This window comes from Bidens hawaiensis, unplaced genomic scaffold (genome assembly GCF_021521415.1).
Source record: "Bidens hawaiensis isolate Kalapana, Puna unplaced genomic scaffold, B.hawaiensis_p1.1 tig00037157_1, whole genome shotgun sequence".
Lineage (NCBI taxonomy): Eukaryota > Viridiplantae > Streptophyta > Magnoliopsida > Asterales > Asteraceae > Bidens > Bidens hawaiensis.
Window position 1 is genome coordinate 125,221 of NW_027505459.1, and position 20,723 is coordinate 145,943.

At 36.5% G+C, this 20,723-nt stretch overlaps 1 pseudogene across 1 annotated transcript; it reads right to left on the reverse strand.

Annotated features, from left to right (window-relative positions):
• Window positions 1-1,953: 1,953 nt before the first annotated feature.
• LOC143613321 (phosphoglucomutase, chloroplastic-like) lies at window positions 1,954-10,592 on the reverse strand (annotated as a pseudogene). The gene is made up of 22 exons (XR_013150095.1): window positions 10,201-10,592; window positions 9,292-9,357; window positions 9,167-9,211; window positions 8,983-9,075; window positions 8,858-8,910; window positions 8,733-8,784; window positions 8,577-8,645; window positions 7,889-7,957; window positions 5,630-5,752; window positions 5,490-5,542; window positions 5,317-5,395; window positions 5,170-5,234; window positions 5,026-5,093; window positions 4,826-4,943; window positions 4,192-4,266; window positions 3,984-4,099; window positions 3,757-3,898; window positions 3,605-3,686; window positions 3,470-3,516; window positions 3,315-3,392; window positions 2,287-2,392; window positions 1,954-2,195 (listed from the first exon to the last, which is right to left on the reverse strand). The product of XR_013150095.1 is annotated as a phosphoglucomutase, chloroplastic-like (transcript).
• Between the last annotated feature and the right edge of the window lie 10,131 nt (window positions 10,593-20,723).

The following is a 20,723-nucleotide window of genomic DNA, read 5'->3' on the forward strand; positions in this document are numbered from 1 at the left end:
CATTGTACACAAAAAAAAAGAAAAAGAAAAAAAAAGATGCTTTGATGTCAGGGGGTGTCTCACTGGGATCAGCCTAAGGTTTCTCACTCCGTGAGTAAAATTTTATTAGGTACGTTTATTTTATTCTTGCTGTTGTTCTATGTCACATACAAAAATAGTTTCACACTTACTATATGGACTTTCATACAAAAAAAAAGCATGAACCCAACTGAAAATGACACGCAAGTTGGCATTATATTTAGATACTTCACAGGTTCAGCTGGTTACCAATCCGACCGGATTTTACCCAAAACTGATATCAAACCTGTTTACGATCAACAAAAGTGTTACAAAACCAAATATAATGTTGAAGGTATGTATGTGCACGAAGTGGTGTTGAGTGGCTAAACTTGTCGTGTCTCAAAAGCAAAAGCAAAAGCAAATAATAATTAATTATGAACTCCATGTGATTTAGTACAAGACACGGTTACATGGGGACAGACTTGAAGGTCCATCACTAACATGATGGTGGAATGGTCACATATCACAATGTTTTGCAGATATAAAGTGAGACATAAACAACAACATCATATGCCCAACAAACTAGGATCTCACTTTGCAACTCAATCTGAGTTTAGGTGTGTCGTATTAATGACAAACACAGTTAACTATTCTCTTATCCGCATAAAGATAGTTTACTTTCTCAACTACACCATTATGTTTTGGTGGGTCAAACTTACAGTACAAATGGGGAACAAACAAATCCTCATTGATATCGGTTTTGGATTTTATACGATACAACTCGATCTAATCTAGTGTTGTTACATCAAACTATTTGGGGAGAAACATGTTCATGGTATTTTTTGCCTAACCGTTTGTTTTATCTTTTGATAATACAAGATAGTTACTCAACCTCGGCTAAACATCATCGTTATCACCATCGTTGTTGTCACGTCGATTACAAACATTACTTGGGTGTGTGTCAACAAGCACCATCATGAATGAATGATTGGCATAAACTCTAGAGAAAACTTGATGACACAGACTTAATAGATACATCCAGAAAAAGGTTACCGTTATGTCCTTTTGTAAAGAGAAAATCACCAAAATGAAAATTGATTGTTTCAACCAATGAAATAACAACACATGCATGAAACCTTTGGGCACAATAAGCATCATGTGCAATTGTTTTATTGATGGAAAAAGCCAAATCTTCATTTGGGTAAATTTGTTGGTCTAACCTGTCCATTTTCATGATTTTTCACTACATAATATGCATGTAGTTATATAAGTTTCACAAGAGCCGTTAACACAATATTTGTGGTGACACGTTTAGTCAGATAATATAACAGTTTACTAACCAGTGACTTTCAATGACACTAATTAAGTTTTATTTGTATTAAGGAAAAACACGGGGCTCACTAATACTCTGCTAAGACTCTCCAATGTGAGCGTTGTTTCCCTGCTCCCTAGCGTACGTGACCGGCGGCGCCACACACCCATGGATCCTTGTTCACGCACGACATTTTGTCATGAACAATGCACGCACCCACAGCCTCACTAATGTAAAGCCTAAAATTCTTAATTTAGGTTTCATTTTAGTGTTATTGATATTATTAAAAACCTGATATTATTTAATGTTTTGTTTTATTTTTATGAATATTATTCATAATATTTTTATGAATATTATTAAAACCTAAAACTATTATATTATTAAAAAAAAGAAAAAAGAGGAGAGCAGGGAGTGGAGCACTTCCTTAACTGGAAGAAAATACGGTATGACGTGACACTAACATGGCACATAATGGAATGAATCGAAGTGAGTACACTCTTATAGTCTAACCAGCAGGACTAGGTAAATGACAGTAGCTACTAGCTTATTCTCATCGTCACGTGACCTACGGTACTAATTAAATATTATTAAATAAAAATTTACAATATGCATCTTCGTTTGTAGTAGTAGTGGTAGTAGAAGAAGAAGAACTAGATTCTTATTTATAGAATAAAAAGCTCAACAAAAAAATATATATAAATAGAATAATAATGTATGAGGAAGTGGAAGTGGAAGTGGAAGTGGAAGTGGAAGTGGTAGACCACCTGCTACAATGGCATTTCTTAAGGGACTTTTTAACCTTGGAAGATCAGAACTTATGTGATTACTGTAGGCTTTTCCCTGCCAGTGAAATCCTTCAACTTTGAGACCGTTAGTGCCAGATCTGACAACACGACAACATAAAATAATTAACCAATAGAAGCAAGACAACACAACATATTCAAAGTAGACAGATTGGAGCAGACAGAACAAACCTATCAAGGGTTTCAGTGCCACTTGGGCATCCAAGTCATGTTTTGAGACATCAGGTTCAAACTGTTCTATGTAGATTCTAACCGTTGCACCCGCTGATCCAGTCCCCTAGTTTATAATAAATTTTACAAAAAAAAAAAAAAAAAAAGAAACAAGAAACATAGATGTTTACAAAATTATTTTATTTTTGGTAAATAAAAAGAAATGAAGGTGCGTAACAGGAAAAGTAGGTTGGTAACGGTTCATGAATGTACATGTTTGTTCGTTTAAATTCACAAACACAACTTTTCGTTCATGTTCGTTTGTTTAAATTCATCATCATCATCATCATCGTACTCAGTATATCCCACCAATAGCAATGCTATGGTAGGGTCTGAGGAGGGTAAGATGTAGACAGCCTTACCTCTATCCCATAGGGATAGAGAGGCTGCTTCCGGTGAGACCCCCGGCTCGATAGTAGTTTTGAATCAAGCCTTGGACATAAGACACATAACACTCAATCCTCGGGACACCGGCTGATTGGTGCATGTGCCCTTGTCTTTCGGCTATCAACGCCACCACATGATGCCTGATTAACCTTCCGCCACTTTTAACGTTATTTTCACGTGATTAGTAAAATAACGTCAAAATTAGTGCAATTTTGTTTAAATTAACGAACACAATTTTTTGTTCATGTTCATTTGCTTATCAAAAAAAGAGCATAAGTGAACGAGAACGACCGAACGAGGCTTGCTCGTGTTCGTCCGTTTAACTTTAGCCAAACAAACAAACACGAACATATTTTCTTGTTCATCTTCATTCATTGAAAAAATGGGAACGTTTTCGTATTCATGTTTGTCTATAATCATTCATTAATATCTAAACAAACAGTTTGTGATGAGCATAAATTAACAAACAAGACATGTGTTCATGTTTGTTTATTTAAATCTAATGAATGCAGCCTCTTATTCATGTTTGTTTGTTTATTAAAGAACAAACACAAACTTCGGTTCGCTTACAAGCCTAGGTGGGTCCGTGGGTGGGTGCATACCGATAAACGGAATATGATTCTTGAACCATCTGTGAAGACAAAGCGAACACCTTGTTTTGTAGCTACACTCCCGTCTACCTAATATATTTCAAGATCTTTAAAAAAACCTAATGTGAATTTACAAAAAAATTAAATTAATTAATACACCAACTTACTGGATCGGTGTATTTGAAGTCATCAGCAAGTTGAAGAGTATAATCACCTGCAATAGTATACCGCTACTAAGAAAGATCAAACGTGTATTTCAAAATTTTACAAAAATGAGAAAAAATTAAAAAGTTAATATTAACCGTATTTATCTCCTTGTTTGCTTTTAGAAATTAAGTCTCTAAGATAATCAATCATTTCATTAACTCCTTCCGACTCGCATTCCTGGGCCCACCGGTGATAATGTCAGCATGTAACAAGAGAACATATGTTTTCCAAAAATAATAATGATTACTTCATAATCGTATCTAGAGAAGTAGTTTCTGCCATAAGTAGCCCAATGCTCTTTTACAATATCGGAAACCGAGACTAATTTCTCTCCTGGTTTCTTGTCTTTGTTTCTGTATGCAATTATGGACAACCACGCTAACACAGCCCTATGAATCACATCACAGTATAAAATTACAATTTAATTAACTTTAATATAATTAATAAACAGGTTAAATTAAATAAAGTGCATACCATATACCATCCTTCTCACGAATGTGATCAGAACCCGTTCCAAAACTTTCTTCCCGCAAATTGATAACGTTTCCAGCATCCATCAAGTTTCCAAAGAATTTCCATCCAGTAGGAACCTAAAAACAATAAAAGCAAATTTTTCTAAAAAAAAGTTGAAGCCACAAATAATGTTTTAAATATACAAAAAGAAAATGAATATAAAAAGAACCTCAAAGAAAGGGAGATTCAGTTTCTCAGCTACACGATCAAGAGCACCACTTGTTGGCATAGACCGAGCTAAACCCTACATATATTACAGCTAGGCATGTAAATGAACCAAACAAATACAAAGAGATCATGTTCATAAACAATCAGGCACGAGCAAGTAAATGAACGAAGTTTTCTTGCTTGTGTCTGTTTATTAAAAGAGTGGGTGTGCTCATTTTCGTTTATATTCATTCGTTAGCACTATAAACTAACGGTTCAGGAACGTAAGAGAACAAACATAACTGAACATGGATGAGCAAACCAAACAATGTGTTCGGCCTAAAATGTTACTTAAACTAGACTAAATTGTAATAGGCCTAAAAATTTAAATGAATGTATTGACGAGCACATAAACAAATTTAAATGAACAAACGTTCAAGAACATAAATGAACGAATGAAACAAATGTTCTTGTTCGTTCGTTCGTTCAACTAAATGAACAAAATGTTTGCTTCTTTTTTAAAATAACAAACATAAACGAGCTTCCCATCAAACGGTTCACTAGTTCACTGAATGTACGATTCGTTTACAGGCCTATATTCAGCTAAAAGTTTTTGAAACATCACATGAAATCGATAAAATTGTAAAATCGTTTACCTTTGGCCCACTTTTAAAATATGAATAGATTCTTGTGCATTTGCTGCAATAATAGCAACAGAATCTGAAGGTGTCACAAAAAACTGTCTACCAAGAATCATATTTCTATCACCATCTCCTGAAAATATAATTTGAAATGAAAATGTTAGATTAGTCAAAAACTACTTTTATTAATATAAGATGTATCACTGTGAACTAACCATCACTTGCAGCTCCAAAATCAGGCCCGTTGTCACTATACATAATGTTGACCAAATCCTTTGCGTATCTATAAAATAAAAAAGTTTAAAAGCTTTCTAACATATATATAAAGTTCTAATGTCTAAATTATATATATCCCTTACGTCAGATTAGGATCAGGATGACCGTGACCAAAATCTTCTAGAGGCACTCCGTTATATATTGAATTCTACATTTACAAATTATAAGATACTGACTTCAATAATATACGCTGTTACATAATTATAAGATATTACACTGTCATAACATACCGGACTAGCTCCAAGTTTATCTACAAAAATTGGACTTGCATAAGCACCTGTAACTGCATGCATTGCATCAAATGTCAGCCTGAAAAATTAAAAAAAAAACATTAGATTAAAAATACATGTATACAGACTAAAAAAATAACTAACAGGCTAGAGGCTAACAATATTGTTTGTACCTGAAGTCGGGTCGAGAAACTAGACTTTTGATTAGTGAAAAATCAAAGACCTCCTGCAAAAGCACAAAAAATAAACGAAGCAAAATTGAATGGTGAAAATTGTATTTATTAAACTATTATAGTTGAAATCTTTTATTTACCTCCATTAGATTTAAATAATCAGAGACTGGATCAACTATTTCCACACTGAAGTTGCCATATTGTGAAACTCCAACAGTAGATAGATCCACATCTGGAATATCAGCTAACTTTATCTCAGATATCTGCAGAAGGTAATAGAAATTAAAATCCAATTGCGGAAGTACGAAAATTAATTTCTTTAAGAATCAATGCAATACAAACATAATATTATCATAAAAAAACCCACATGGTAAATTGAGCAGAAATGCAAATTTCTCCAAAAAATTGTTCAACCAAAAATTCTTTGGCATAAACTTTTGTATAAACCAAAACTTCTGTAACTTGTGAAAATTTTCAGATAAGAATGAGATTCCAATCATCAATGCCCTATCAAATTTTATGTATAATGATTATTGATGTGTATCATATATCAGAAATAGATTTACATCTGCTGTGTATTGATATGGATATGAATTCAATATCAGAGGTACAAAATGGATATGCATAGATCTGCATTCTCACAACCCTACTATATGTTATACCAATTTCAAAATAGTTGATAATCATATATGCAGCCAATGAAAATGTGGAGTGCCATTTTGGATACAAAATAAACTGATTTGCAATAACCAAAATCCTTGTTTGGGTCCCACCAGTCTAAACAGGTTTATTTTCTGGTTGAACCCACGAACATGTTTGTTCGAGTCGACCTGGCTGGTTGACCCATTTAACCTGCTTATTTTTATAAGTTTTTTTGCTACATGTATATTCATGTCTTAACTTAAAACGGATTGGAATTTTATGCCAAAATTTACAAGGTGAAAAGAGAAATAAGCACATAATTATCTTATAATTTTGGTTGCGAATGCAATTTTAGAGTATCAAAATGCGGGGAAAAAAAACAAGCAAACAAAAAAGTTTGTTTCGGGTTAAAAGGGTCGTCTTTGTGGTAACCCGCAAATATGAAAGTTGTGTTCGGGTTGGTGTGTAATGCGTGACACAATTTTGCGCTCGTCACGTATTCATGTTCGTGTAAGATTTCCGTGTTCATGTTGGATTTGACTCACCAGCCCATGAGCATGACCCATTTAACATCCGTAGGCTCTATGCCTCTATGGGTGAGTACTAAATCCAATGCTATAAACATACATAACTTTAGAAAACCATAAATGAGAAATTCATTCCAGAAAGAAAGAAGAGAAAGGGAATGGTTGAGAATTTGGCAAGCTTACAACTTGCTTATTTCTCTTCCTATATCGTGTTGATTCATTTTCTTATCGTGCTTAAATTCTATTAAAAAAAACTTATTGAGTCCAATTCTAAAAAACATTACAGAATAGGCCGTCTTTAAGCATCAGCCTAAATTTTCCTTTTCTCATTTTTTTTGCTTATGAAGTCACCATCACATAAAAGATCATCGATTATTTATTTCCTGCTGTGTAAAAAATGATTTTTTTTTCTCATTCTACCAATCACTAACTCTTCGTGTTCTCAGTCAAATTTCTGAATCTTGAGAGTTCTATGCAAGAAATTCTAATAAAACTTTAGAGGTTTAAGTAAATAAAGACAAGAGTATGACAATAATCATTTGTGTGCCGTTTATTGATCATAATACTTTTGAGTTTTCTAGGATTCATTGTGGGCAATTCTTATTTCAATAATTTTGGTTGACATTATAGATCTGTAAATATAATTACATACATGTATCATGCTCCCCTGTGAAAAGTGAAAACTAGAAAAACTTCCACTTCATATTGCTTGATAGAAAAAAAAGCCAGTTTGGGCCTTGGGGAATTATCACAATATCAACATAAAATATTGCTGCGGATTTGGTATGAAAAATCCCCCTTTTCTTTGCTAGTTTTACTAGAGCTGAATGCTTCTAAGAACTAAGGAATCAAACATCCTTTGAACAAAGGGAATAAAAAATGTAATTTGTTACGGTTTTGGTTATTCTCATATAATGGAAGTGCTTCAAATTTCAAATTATATCAAAGTTGTCGTAGATTTGTTTATAAACAAAGTAAGTCATATTCCAAAATTTGGATTTCTGGGAAACTTTGAAAAAGACAAGTAATACATCAAGCAAACTTAAACAGCCTTTCTTATTAATACTAAAAACTTTCTTTTTACCTAATGTCACAAAAAAATGTTTAATCTAACAGCACACTAAGTCAAGCCATATACTACACAAATATATATATATATACATGTATGTACGTATTCAGAAACACAAATATCAGACAAAGGTGATTGTACAAAGAAAAGAGAGAACATACCGAAAGTGTGTTTCCATAAATCTTATCAGTGATGGACTCGGGAGCAGGTTGCCCACTGCTGTAATTGAACTGTACAAGTAACAACAATATGTGTCAGATATACTTACTAATAAAGCTGGAACAGTTAACCATATTAAGTTCATATACCAAATCCTAACACCAATCAAGCTAAACGACTATATAATGGATAAAACCAATCTACCAAGGAAGTCAAAAGTGATGCCAAATTTGTAATGAAAAAATCATCATCATCATCATCATCATCATCATCATCGTACTCAGTATATCCCACCAATAACCAAGCTATGGTAGGGTCTGAGGAGGGTAAGATGTAGACAGCCATACCCCTACCCCATAGGGATAGAGAGGCTGCTTCCGATGAGACCCCCGGCTCGATAGTAGTTTTGCATCAAGCCTTGGACATAAGGCACATAGCACTCAATCATCGGGACACCGGCTGATTGGTGCATGTACCGTTGTCTTTCGGCTATCAACGCCACCACATGATGCCTGATTAACCTTCCGCCACTTTTAACGTTATTTTCACGAGATTAGTAAAATAACATTAAAATTAGTGCAATTTTACTTTTGCCCACCCGAGGGTACACACATATATACATTATATGCGCGCACCACAAGCAGGGCGATGTAATGAAAAAATACAAGCACTAAATAATCAAATAACCACCTTGATGCCCCAATCATATTCAGGACCACCAGGATTATGACTTGCACTCATTATAAAACCACCATTTGCCTGCAAAATGCAACAAAACTTATGAATTCCGTTTAATTCAACTTCATTTCCTGTTATATAAAATCATAACCATAAATGGAAACTTACCTTTCTCTTCCTTATAATGGCAGATACAGCAGGTGTTGACAAAATACCTTCCCTTCAATGGCAGCATCATAACATTAAGATTCAGCAGCAATAAAAATATTCTAATAAAGCATCAATCGACTCACTTGCCAACTAAAATTTTACCAACTCCATTCCCAGCTGCAATTTTTATAATCAACTGCATTGACATCGTTTAATCGATCAGAAAATCAGGCATACTAATCAGTATATAAACCATAACGTTAAATACCTGTGCAGCTTCTTTATTAAAATATCTACCATCACCTCCCAACACTAGCAACGCATCCTTATAATCCTCCGGTGGCAACGAATTAAACAACGCCTAATCACAGACACATAACCAACTACACTTCAATCCCAAAGCCCTAGCACATGCATCAATTCGCTAAGTGACTAAACAACTAAATTCAAACCTGAATCCAATTTGCAAGGTAACTCTCTTGCATAAACACTTTAACCTAACCAAAATCAACACCAAAACATCAACCCACATCGAACAATAACACAAAATCATAACAAAACGAAACAGAACACAAACCTTCTTCCGGAGACCACTTGTTCCGGTCTTCTGTCCTTCAATCGGCTTCGTAGGAATCGTATTAACCTAATTACACATAAAGCGTTCATAAACTCAAATCTGAAGCACGTTTTCACTACATTATATTTATGAATTGATTGAATTCAGACCTAATTATTCGTACCTAAGTATACATAAAACGTTCATAAATTCAAATCTAGACACGTGTTCACTACATAATATTTATAGATTGATTAAATTCAAACCTAATTATCTGTACCTAATTATACAAAAAACGTTCATAAATTTCAAATCTGAGCACGTTAACATACAAATTAAATTAACTTGCTGCTACCTGTGAGAATCAAGTAGTGTAATTATGTAATTACATCAAAGTGCAATTACACTATGCTGTAATTACACTACACTTTCATTACACTATGTTGTATATATAATTACACTAGCTGATTCTCATAGTTAGCTGCACGTTAATTTAATTTGTATTTAATAAACCTAATTATACAAAAAACGTTCATAAATTCAAATCTGGACACAGTTTCACTACATTATATTTATAAATTGATTAAATTCAAACCTAATTATCCGTACCGAATTATACAAAAAACGTTCATAAATTCAAAACTGAGCACAGTTTCACTACATAATGTTTATAAATCATAATTTCAGAAACCTAATTATCCGTACCTAATGATACATAAAACGTTCATAAATTCAAATCTGAAGCACAGTTTCACTACATAATGTTCATAATGTTTATAAATTACAATTTCAAAAACCTAATTATCCGTACCTAATTATACAAAAAAAAACGTTCATAAACTCATATCTGCAGGCGACTGCAGCACAGTTTCACTACATAATGTTAATAAATCATAATTTAAAAAACCTAACTATCCGTACAGACCGTACCTTCAGATCCTTAGACTCGGTGAACGTCGTAGACGAAGAAGCTCTGATCGGCGAATACTCCGGTCGAATTACGGAACGTAATCGTGTGGAGAAGAGTGACGGAAACGACGGAGAAGATGTACGGAGAGATGAGAATGAATTGGCGGTGGTGAGACGGTGGAGTGACGGCGGAGAGAGGATAGAGGTGGTTGTTCCGGCGGCCGTGTGCGCCATTGGAGTGAGTGGAGTGGACTGGTGGAGTTTAGTGGTTTGGATTTGAAATGGAAATGGGATGCCTGCCACATGTTCGACGAAAAGCTTATCGGGTGTTGATGTGAGATTACATGGCGGGATGTGATAGGTGGGTGTGGGTTAGCTGGCGCCGAGATCACGGTTCGGTAATTGGACTGGACTGGGTTCACGTGGGAAGCATGCGTCTGATCAAAGGGTATGTCTTTGACGTAGTTTTTAGTTTAATAATAATAATAATAATAACAATAATAATAATAATAATGAATATAGACATGTTTGACCACGTAGGTGTAGCGTAGACAGGATGCTAATCTTAGCCGCCCCTTTTTACACGCTAAATTTATAAAAAGTCAGAGAAACCCGTCTTCTGATCAATTATTACTTGACATGTATCCCAATCAGGCTAAACTCAGTTTACAAATTAATTTTTAGCCAACTTCAGGTAGGCTAAAAAGAAAGGGTGCCGGCTTAGCTCATTTTATAAATTGTAGTGCCAAAAAAGTGTCGGCTAAGATTTGCCTCCTTATCCGACTTGTCCCTCGTGTAAAGAATTACAATTTAAAATTGTGCCAATCCCTCCATTGCAAAGAATCCTGAATAGCCCTATGTTTGATCCAATAGACATTTTTTTTCGCCCTAAAACATCTGTGGTAATAGTACGCCCAATTTCTGCTCTCTAAGCAAAAGCATTCACTTTTAAAGCGACACAATTATCCCACTTAATGTCTTGATCGTATAGAACTAAAGATGTTAACTACCTAGTTGCCTACACAAACCGAGTACACCCCTTCAGAGTTACCAAGCCATGTCCAAGAATATGAATTCTCGTTTATAACAGCATGTCCTAGCATCGAAGTGCAATCAAGATTTCATTTTGTTCCACTAGAAGTAACGGTTCTCTTTTTCAAGATCAACAAAAGTACAAAACCCACCAAGGATCTTCACACAACACTTTTCGTCTATACGGCTTGTATAGGGTTGTACTGGCCGAATAAAACATGATTTGTCGAAGACCTATATGGCTCATATAGGGCTATACGTTGTGTCCCCTTTGTACACTTGTCAGTCATGCGTGACGGCCATAGCCCTATACAATGCATATAAGCATATAAATTCACCATAAGAATGATGTATGAAGATCATATCCCTTTGAGTATTATTAATCCTATCCTTAATCATGCAACGTTTATTTTTTTTTATTCTATTCAAACTTAAATATGGAAATTTTTTAGATAGAGGTACTTTCATCAATCCATAGATCCAACTAAAACCGCATACGTTTGTCATTCCTGAGTTTGTCTATACACCAAATTGCTACTGAATATACGATTCCGGTATTCATCTCAAAAGTAAATATATTCATACTAGCTTAACTATCATCTTAATAACATAAAAAAAATACTACACCTATTTAATAAGTGCTCCCAAAAAGAGAAAGCTGAAAGCTATATATTCACATGATAACTGTTGGTAGCTATTGTCACATGATAAAGTGTTGGTGGTCATATGTGTGACCCTTTAGTCTTATGACATAGGCAATGTCACAATTGTCAATGTCACCACAATGGTATGTGCAATGCATATAATCTAACGAACTTTCACTTGTGCAAGATTGAAACATTTAACAAACTTTTACTTGTTCAAGATTGGAACATTAATATACTACATGTAACATCCCTTTTTCTAGTTTCGGTAAATAAATAAGAATACGAGTTATTATGAGTCGGGCTAGTGTTGAGTTAAATGGATATGAGTTATGGACTTGGGTTATAAGGGAAAGAAGGAAAGACCATGGGCTTAAGCCCATGATCCATAATTATATAAGCCTTAATTACCCATTTAATCATTCATTTCTCACATATTCCATACACCACCAAAACACACACTTAAGATCTCTCTCTAGTTCTCTTCTTGCCTAAGCCAAGACCAAGAAGGAAACCGATTACCGACCCGAGGTAATGATAGTTTAATATTGTATGAGCTTAACCCGTTAGATATAGTCACGAAACGACGAGCCGACACCGTTAAACCGTTTAAGTCACGAGATCCGGATGGAATCGGGTATAAACCGAACCTATGATGAGCTTAGGGGTCACCCTAGTTCAGATCTGGATCGAACGGGACGAAAAACGATGAAAAACGGTGTAAAATGGGGTAAACCGCGTTTTTTCCGGCCACCGCCCGGTTTTCCGGCACGGCGGTTCCGGAAAGGCGGTGCATGTATTTAAGGATGTCAGGGAATGTTCCTGACATTCTCTGACAAACCCTAACCCTAATTCGTTAACAAATTAGGGGCGATTCGCCAAGTAATTCGTTAAAGAAAGCATAGCGAACTAGCTTCAGTTTGTGTTCAATTCGTTAAGGGAAAAGATAACGAATCACCCTTGATTCGTTATAGTCATTCGTTAAAAGAGATGACGAATTGGAAGGTCCAATTCGTTACATGGACTGATTCGCTACATGAACTGATTCGTCAAGGACCAGTTCGTTATAAGGTCCAGTTCGCTTAATAATCAGTTCGTTAAAGGGTTCAATTCGCTCCATGGACCAGTTCGCTAAGATAAGCCAATTCGTTAATATAACGAATTATGTAAGACCCCGTTACCGGTGCCTCACATTTGGACGTTGGATTTACTCATAAACGCAGTTCTAAAATCAGAGTTAATTAAAAACTTTCGCGAAAACTAAAATAGTCAATCATTCGTTACAATCATCCATAATTTGTCTTTTTTTTAAAACATAACATAAAACATAGTGATAAAACATCATAACACAATCTTCAGATGTCAGCTTCATCCAACCATGCCACGTGTCCCCCTCAAGCTAACTGTCTCATTCTACTCACCTGCGTGCATACTAAAAGTCAGCTACGCTGAGTAAGATCTAGTTAATACAATCAACATACAATACATTCTTATATTACATACTTGTCCTTCTTTACTTTCTTTCATACATACGTAAGTATATTCTCTTTCTTACTTTCATACTTTCTTTATTTCTTTCATACCTCATACTTTATCTTTCCTTACATACATACTTTACATTTTAAAGAGCCTTTCGCCCTATAACCTCACAGATATTATTAGGGTATGCCACCCTTAAAGAGTCTCTCGCCCTATAACCTCACAGATATTATTAGGGTCTGCCACCCTTTACCGTCAATTCCTTCATATCGTACCTTCCTTCTTGTTTATATATTTTACATACTTTCTTTCGTACTCATTTTCTATAACATACATACAACATATATATAAACAACCACATCATCTAACTATCTCCTGAAAGTACATGCAATATCCGAAAATCGTTCATGTACCGTCAAGCATTATTCCATAGCATACACATATATCATAGATAGGCATACACATATATCATAAATAGGCATACACTTACCACTTAAGGTAAGTGTATTAACTAATCACATCGAGTATGCACACAGCCCCGAAAACATAACAAGGAATGGGGCTAGAAACTCACCTGAATGCGGTTACGTTATCCGTTAATAGTTATTCCCTTCTTGAGCTGTGCACGACTAACTGTATAATATTTACATGTATTAATTAACTATTGCTACTCATATCGTATTTCTATCTTTATATAACCCACAACTAACATGGGTCCGGGGGCAGCGCCCCTGGCAGCGGGGTTCTAGGGGCGGCAGCCCCGAGCGGGGTCCAAAGGGCAGGGCCCCTGGCTGGGGTTAACTGTCTTAACGTATTTTCCATTAAAATTTTAAATTATTTTCTAAATTGGGCTTGTTATTTATTTCAAGATATTGGGCTTGAGCATGTGGGCTGAACTAAGTCAGGCCCAACGGCCTATTACTGGATCTGGGTGCTACTGGGCTCAGACCCAAGCCAAACTTGGTGGCCTTGCTGACCGAGAACATGGGTTGACCGAAAACCCGTGTTTGACCGAGAACATGGGCTGACCGAAAACACATGTTTGGCCGAGAACCTTCATGGCCGAGAACCACGTGGCAGAGAACCACCTGGCCGATAACTTGGCCGCCGAGAACTCTCTTTGGCCGAGAACCCGTCTTGGCCGAAGTCTCAAGTTGACCGAAAACCATAAGGGTTGACCAAGGATCTTCATAGTTGGCCGAAAACCCCCAGCTCAGCTTATTTCCTATCTTAGGTTCCCACCTTGCCCAGCTACTTGTTCTAAGGTTCAAATCATGAACCTTTTTCCCTTTATTATCTTCACCCATAATCGTTTTATACTCGATAGTAATCCTTCATCAAGATCTAGTCTATTTTAGGTATAAAGTTTGGACCTTTAATCCTAAAACGTTCTTTAAGCTAGATCTAGGGTTTCATTTATTAACCGTATCTAACCATGAGTCCTTTACGTCCATATTAATCATCAAGTTTGAAGCTTTATGATTTATCTAGACTCGATCTAGTCTATGTTCAATTTTCATGGCTAATCGTTCATAAAAATGCAGCTTTAAGATCAAGAACATACCTTTATATGATTACTAGGTTTCGGCTAGCTTTTTATGGAGTATTGATCTTGTATCTAGCTTGAATATCTAGGATCTATCAAAAAAAAGGTTCGATTTTTTATCTCGGCTCCTTGTTCTTGCTTGCGGCCGAAATGGAAAGATTTGTGTGTGTTATGGAGGTGTAGGGAGAAAAAGATGGATAAGTTGGATGGAAATGGAAAGATATAGGGTTTAAGAGGTATTTATACTCCATTAAGCCCATGGACCTAGGGCCAATCTTTCCTTTTTAGTCCATGTTCAACTTCCCTAATTAGCCTACTTATCTATCTATCATTATTATTTATAATCTACTAACTTGGGTAAATTCTCATCCGTTAAAACATATAATATATTAAAATATTATTATTGAAATTTTGGGATGTTACAAGTCTTCCCTCCTTAAAGAGGTTTCTTCCCCGAAACCCAACTAAACAAATTCGGGTAAAACTTGCGCATCTCATCCTCAGCTTCCCATGTCGCATCCGATCCCTTGCGGTGCTTCCATATCACCTTTACCAAGGGTATAACTTTGTGACGAAGTTGTTTTTCCTTGTGATCAATAATCTCTATCGGTTGCTCAATGTAGTTCAACTGTTCATCAACCTCAATGTCCATCAGTGACACGTGAGACGTGTCATCAGCTAGACATTTCCTAAAAAGTAAGACATCATCTAGCTAGTAACAAAAACATATGTTAAAAGTAGGAGTAAACTTAGTTAATTATCCATTTTTTAACAACTTTAATTAACAACACACACGTACATAGCATGACTAGATATCATAAAAAGTAAGACATCTATTTTATATAGAATAACAAACACAATAACTAGATATTCATACCCACATCTTGGGCGAGATACTCGTCATTTGCCCCCATTTATAGTTATGAACATGAGTTTAACATTGTGGATACATGCTAATTATATAACACAGAAGGCAGGATGCATGTTATCCACAACACTACTTGATAACACTAATTAGAATATTAAAACACTGCTAAAAGGCATGCTAATATGTTTCAATAAAAAACATATACGATTATTAACTACTTTAAACATACAACTATAATATAAGACTATAACTTCGTGTTAAAAACTATTTTAATGTGTTTGCTCGATCTGAAAAATTCTGTGCATTCTGTCGACTCACATCCAGCTAGTAAGCCTCGAGAAGCTTTATTCACTGCATACCATTGATTACCTATTCATATTATAACGCTCGATATGCTTAACCCTCCAATAATGTTCCAAAATGAATAAGAACACTTTAATCAGGATCAAGTAAATATCAACCAAATCTCATTGATGCGTAGACAAACACGTTGCAATCTTGCACACGATCATGTCATGGATAGCTTGAAAAATAAAACAAAGACGAATTCAGGTGGCTAGGGTCAGCGGTCCCTGGACTAGAACCCTTGTTCTGCATCTGAACTCTGAACACGTGCGGTGACATACTGACATGTCTTTTTTTACCATTTTGATGAGTGGGTGCACTTCTTTAAATAGGTTATATGACACATGGATAACAGAGGATATTAACATTGATTTCATATTCTCATAAACACGTTCCAAACATCAAAAATTGGTTATGTTCTACATATAATATATACAAACACAACATCAAAACATTTTTCCAATTCGTTTAAGAGTTACATGTTAAAACACGCCAAACTATGATTTAAAACAATTAACATCAAAGTATCCAAAAAAAAAAAGGTTTGAAAACTATAAAACACTTAACCTTGAAGTATCAAACAAAAAATAGGCTTAAAAACTATATAAAAAAAATAATCTTAAGTATCAAACAAAATTAGATTTAACAACTATAACTATGATTTGAGACCATCCAAAAGTCAGTAGTCATGCCATCTTTAAGGTCGGTTCTCACCATGGTGCCTTACATAGCAAATTCCATTGCCATTTTTGGCTTCTAGTGTTTACATGTATTTAATATAGAATTTTTATATTATTATTTTAAGTATTAGTTTGTATCGTGTCATATTTGTTTACTGACTTTTCTTTTTCTTTTTCTTAAGTTGAGCTTACGGTTTATACTTTTTAGATAGTGGGCTGTCTCAAAACACTTTTCAAAAGGCATAGTTGTCTCAAATTACACAAACTCTAGCTAGCGATTTAGACAAACAAAATTTAGGAAAATGCAAAGAAATTATTGTAGTTTGTTCGTCATTGTTCGACCTTTGAATATAAAGTTTATGCGTGTATTTATATATATTTTTTATGAAATGATAGTATCTATTCACGAAATTTGGTTAGCATTTTGTTTATACCATCTTATGAAATATTGTCATTTCACGTTTTCATTTGTTGCGGGAAAATTAGTTGGGTCATGTATATTCGGTTATACAAATCATGTAGGTTATTGAGATTTTCCTTGAGCCCCATAAAGGTGTTGTTGATTGATCTATCTGCTAACCAGCTAACGAGACTGTCGCAAGGGATGCCCCAAGGCCCCCAACCATGAAAAGGCGAACAACCCTTTTGCCCCCTTTTTACCTTCGTTATAGATGGAAGCTGGATGGAATTGTTGTAACCGCAATCAACCACCATACACTCTTCACCTCCGTTGATCTCTCCCGATTTGGGTTTTGATTACAGCGATTGGTAATTTGGTATACTGATCCTGATCTTGTACCTCATTTACTAAAATCACCAACGAAGGGCCGAAGATGAAATGTGGCCGACATGAGCGAACGTGGGCCCAGGTTGAACAATTCAGATTCTTAGATAGTGTAAACCGGAACAGTGACAAAGATTACTTTTATACTTGAAAAAACAATTATACCCCTCACATTAAAGTCACGTAACTGTGAGCTAACCAAATCATTAAAATCAGTAACATTAAGGAACGAAAAGTGTTAATTTGATACGTCAATAATCAATACTTGGAAAGACTAAACATGTGGTATGAATATATGATCATAAGAGTAATTTCTAAACCACCCTAGTAATAATAAACTGTACTTAACGTCAATAAGCTTATGGTAGAGTAGTAGTCATCCAAGTTTGATCCCTACTCCCTTCATTTAGTTTGAACACCATTAGAGTAATGAGGAGAGACTAGACGAGTATGTGTCATTCACTAATTAGACCTTTGAACCGAATAAGTTTCATCTCACCGTACAATCGTTTTCTCTGAATCAGAAGACGAGTGTATCCCAACCAGTACTCATTTAAAGGAATCGTTGGAGTTAAAAATAATAAAATATTAATAAAAAAAAAAGACAAAAACAAGGTGTATGTATGTATGTATGTAAACAAGCGTGCGATCTATGTGCTCGTAGTCTCCGTATTACAACTGAAATCTAGAGGAAAAATCGAATCTTCATCTTCATCATCTTTGACACATTTCCAATTCAATATTAATACCCAATTCAATATTAATACCCGCAGACATTTTCTCTTCATTTTTACAATTACATTCATACCCTCTTCACTATTTTGGTAATAATTCTTTCTCTCTTAATCAAATCATCAAGATCACATTAATTACCCTTAACTGTAATTATCCAACTCATTAATTTCAAATTACACTCTTTTGCAGGTGAAGAAACACTAAGTGACCCCGGGCAGATTATAAGTAATCTGGGGGCTAAGTAATGTTTCCCACGAAGGTTAGGTCCAGCAGAGTAAGTTGTACTTCAGGGAACCTGCAAAACAGACACCGTAAGCTCGTCACTGAGAAGGGGGGGGTTCCTCCTTGTGACCACCCTCCGGCGTGAGAATCAGTCTATATTGCTCTTTGAATATAAAAGTATATGAATACTATTAGAGCAGTTATCAAGTAAGTTATACGAGATAGTAGATGATGAAATGATAATACCATTTGCTGTCTTTTATAGCCGAAGGTGGGTATCCAAGGGGTTTAGCCGGCCCAACACGCTACCAACTGTAACCTATGCACGTGCCTTGCCTGTGAGTGGTGGACAGGTAGCGTCTGACATAGAGCAGGCGTGCCGTGCACTCTTCGTCTTCTACCAACTGCAGGCTAGGCACGTGCTCTGGCAGGAGTTGGTGAGCAGGCGGCGGCTATTGGTCACAGTGCAGTGGCGTGCTGTCTGCCACGCTGCTGTCAGTGAGCTGTCGCATTCTTGGTCAGATCTTTTGTCTTTACCTCGCCAGGTATCACGCAAAAGATCCTCCATCATACGGACTGGCCCATTTTGGCGGGAGTTTTCCCCCTCCCGCCTTTGCTCATTCTTTCAGGTGACACTGAATATTTGTAAGTGTTAAGCCTTATGCGTGTAGCTATGCTGTGCGGGTAGCCTTCCCTGATGGCTTGTATCCGCAACTGCGGGAACAGGCGGGTTACTTTACCATTGGGAGGCTTTTCCCTGCGTATGCAGCTTGCATACTGCGCGTAGGCTTCTCTGAGCATGGTGGGTCCTGCGGGAGTAGATGGTCTTTGCGCAGACATCCCTGTTCAAGGTGAGTCATGCGGGACCAACTGAGCCCTGCTGGGACCTACCTCTTCAAGTCCCCCCAGTCCAATGTTCTTCTCATGAATGTCTAATAAAGTGAGGTGAACTTTTGGACTTAAGCAAAGGGTTTTGAAAAGGGGTTTTTGTAAGGTTTTCCATGGGGGTTCTTCCCGCGGAAGTCCTTGTCACTTGCAGAAATTCCCGAGTTTCCTGCTTGGTCTTTGGGTATGATGCGGGTAGGTCTGTAACCTCCTCGCAAGTCAGGAGCACTGAGTCTTAGTTGTGCGGATTCTCCCTGTGGTTCTGGTAGGTTTTGAACATAGTGATCAATTATGTTTAAACCACCAATTCCATCTTGGAGCCTCAAACAACGTAGTACTCGATGTTCCCGCTATGCGGGGATGTTATTTCCGCTTCCGCAAGCATTGCCCAGAAGATCCTTCTTGGTTTCAATTCTCAGCGGGTGCTAGGTATGTGAAGGGTTTTGCCTTTACACTGTACCCGCACCCGTCTTACGGTTACTTTACTTCCAAGGTATTCCTGGCGTCCATTCCCTGCGGGTGCTAGGTATGTGAAGGGTTTTGCCTTTACACTGTACCCGCACCCGTCTTATGGTTACTTGGTTGCCAAATATTTTGGCTTCAATTCCCTGCGGGTGTTAGGTATGTGAAGGGTTTTGCCTTTACACTGTACCCACACCCGGCTTATGGTTACTTGTTTGCCAAGGTAAGGGGTATTTTCCCGCTTATTTTTTGAACCTTAAGTCTTCAAATTTTTAAATTTTGAAATTTGAAGGGTTGGTGGATGGATAACAACCCAATACCTCAAACGTCGTGCGACGGTTTCTTCTGACTGTGTCAGGACGTGCCAGAAGTTATGGCGACATGACATTATGTGGTCATTCCAGTTGCTTTTTCAGGCGCGTGGGCACGGGATTTCGGGCGCGTGGCCGCGAAATCTCTGGCACACGTCCTTTTGACAGCTGTTGCCAGTTTGTTTTTGCCACGCGTCATAGTGTCATTGCACCTTTGCTTTCTCTTTCTTCCGTATTAAATGCATCGCATTAATTGCGATTACTATATAAAGGGGGAGAAGGTTATTTGCAATTCACACTTTCCACTTTCATCTCTTCTTCTCAAGTAATTTCCGGCGAATTTCTTTCAGTAAAGCATTATTCCGAAATCTCTTCTTTCTTCCACCATGTCTTCTCACGATGCTGATGACCAGAAGACTGCTGGTGAATGCCAGTGTTCTCTTCCTGCCGAGCTGTACCAGTATATCGTCAGGAAGTTCATGCTCGAGTCTCTCGAGCCTGAGTTTCCTGAGCCCCACCATACTGTGTACGATGCCCCAAGTGGCAAGATA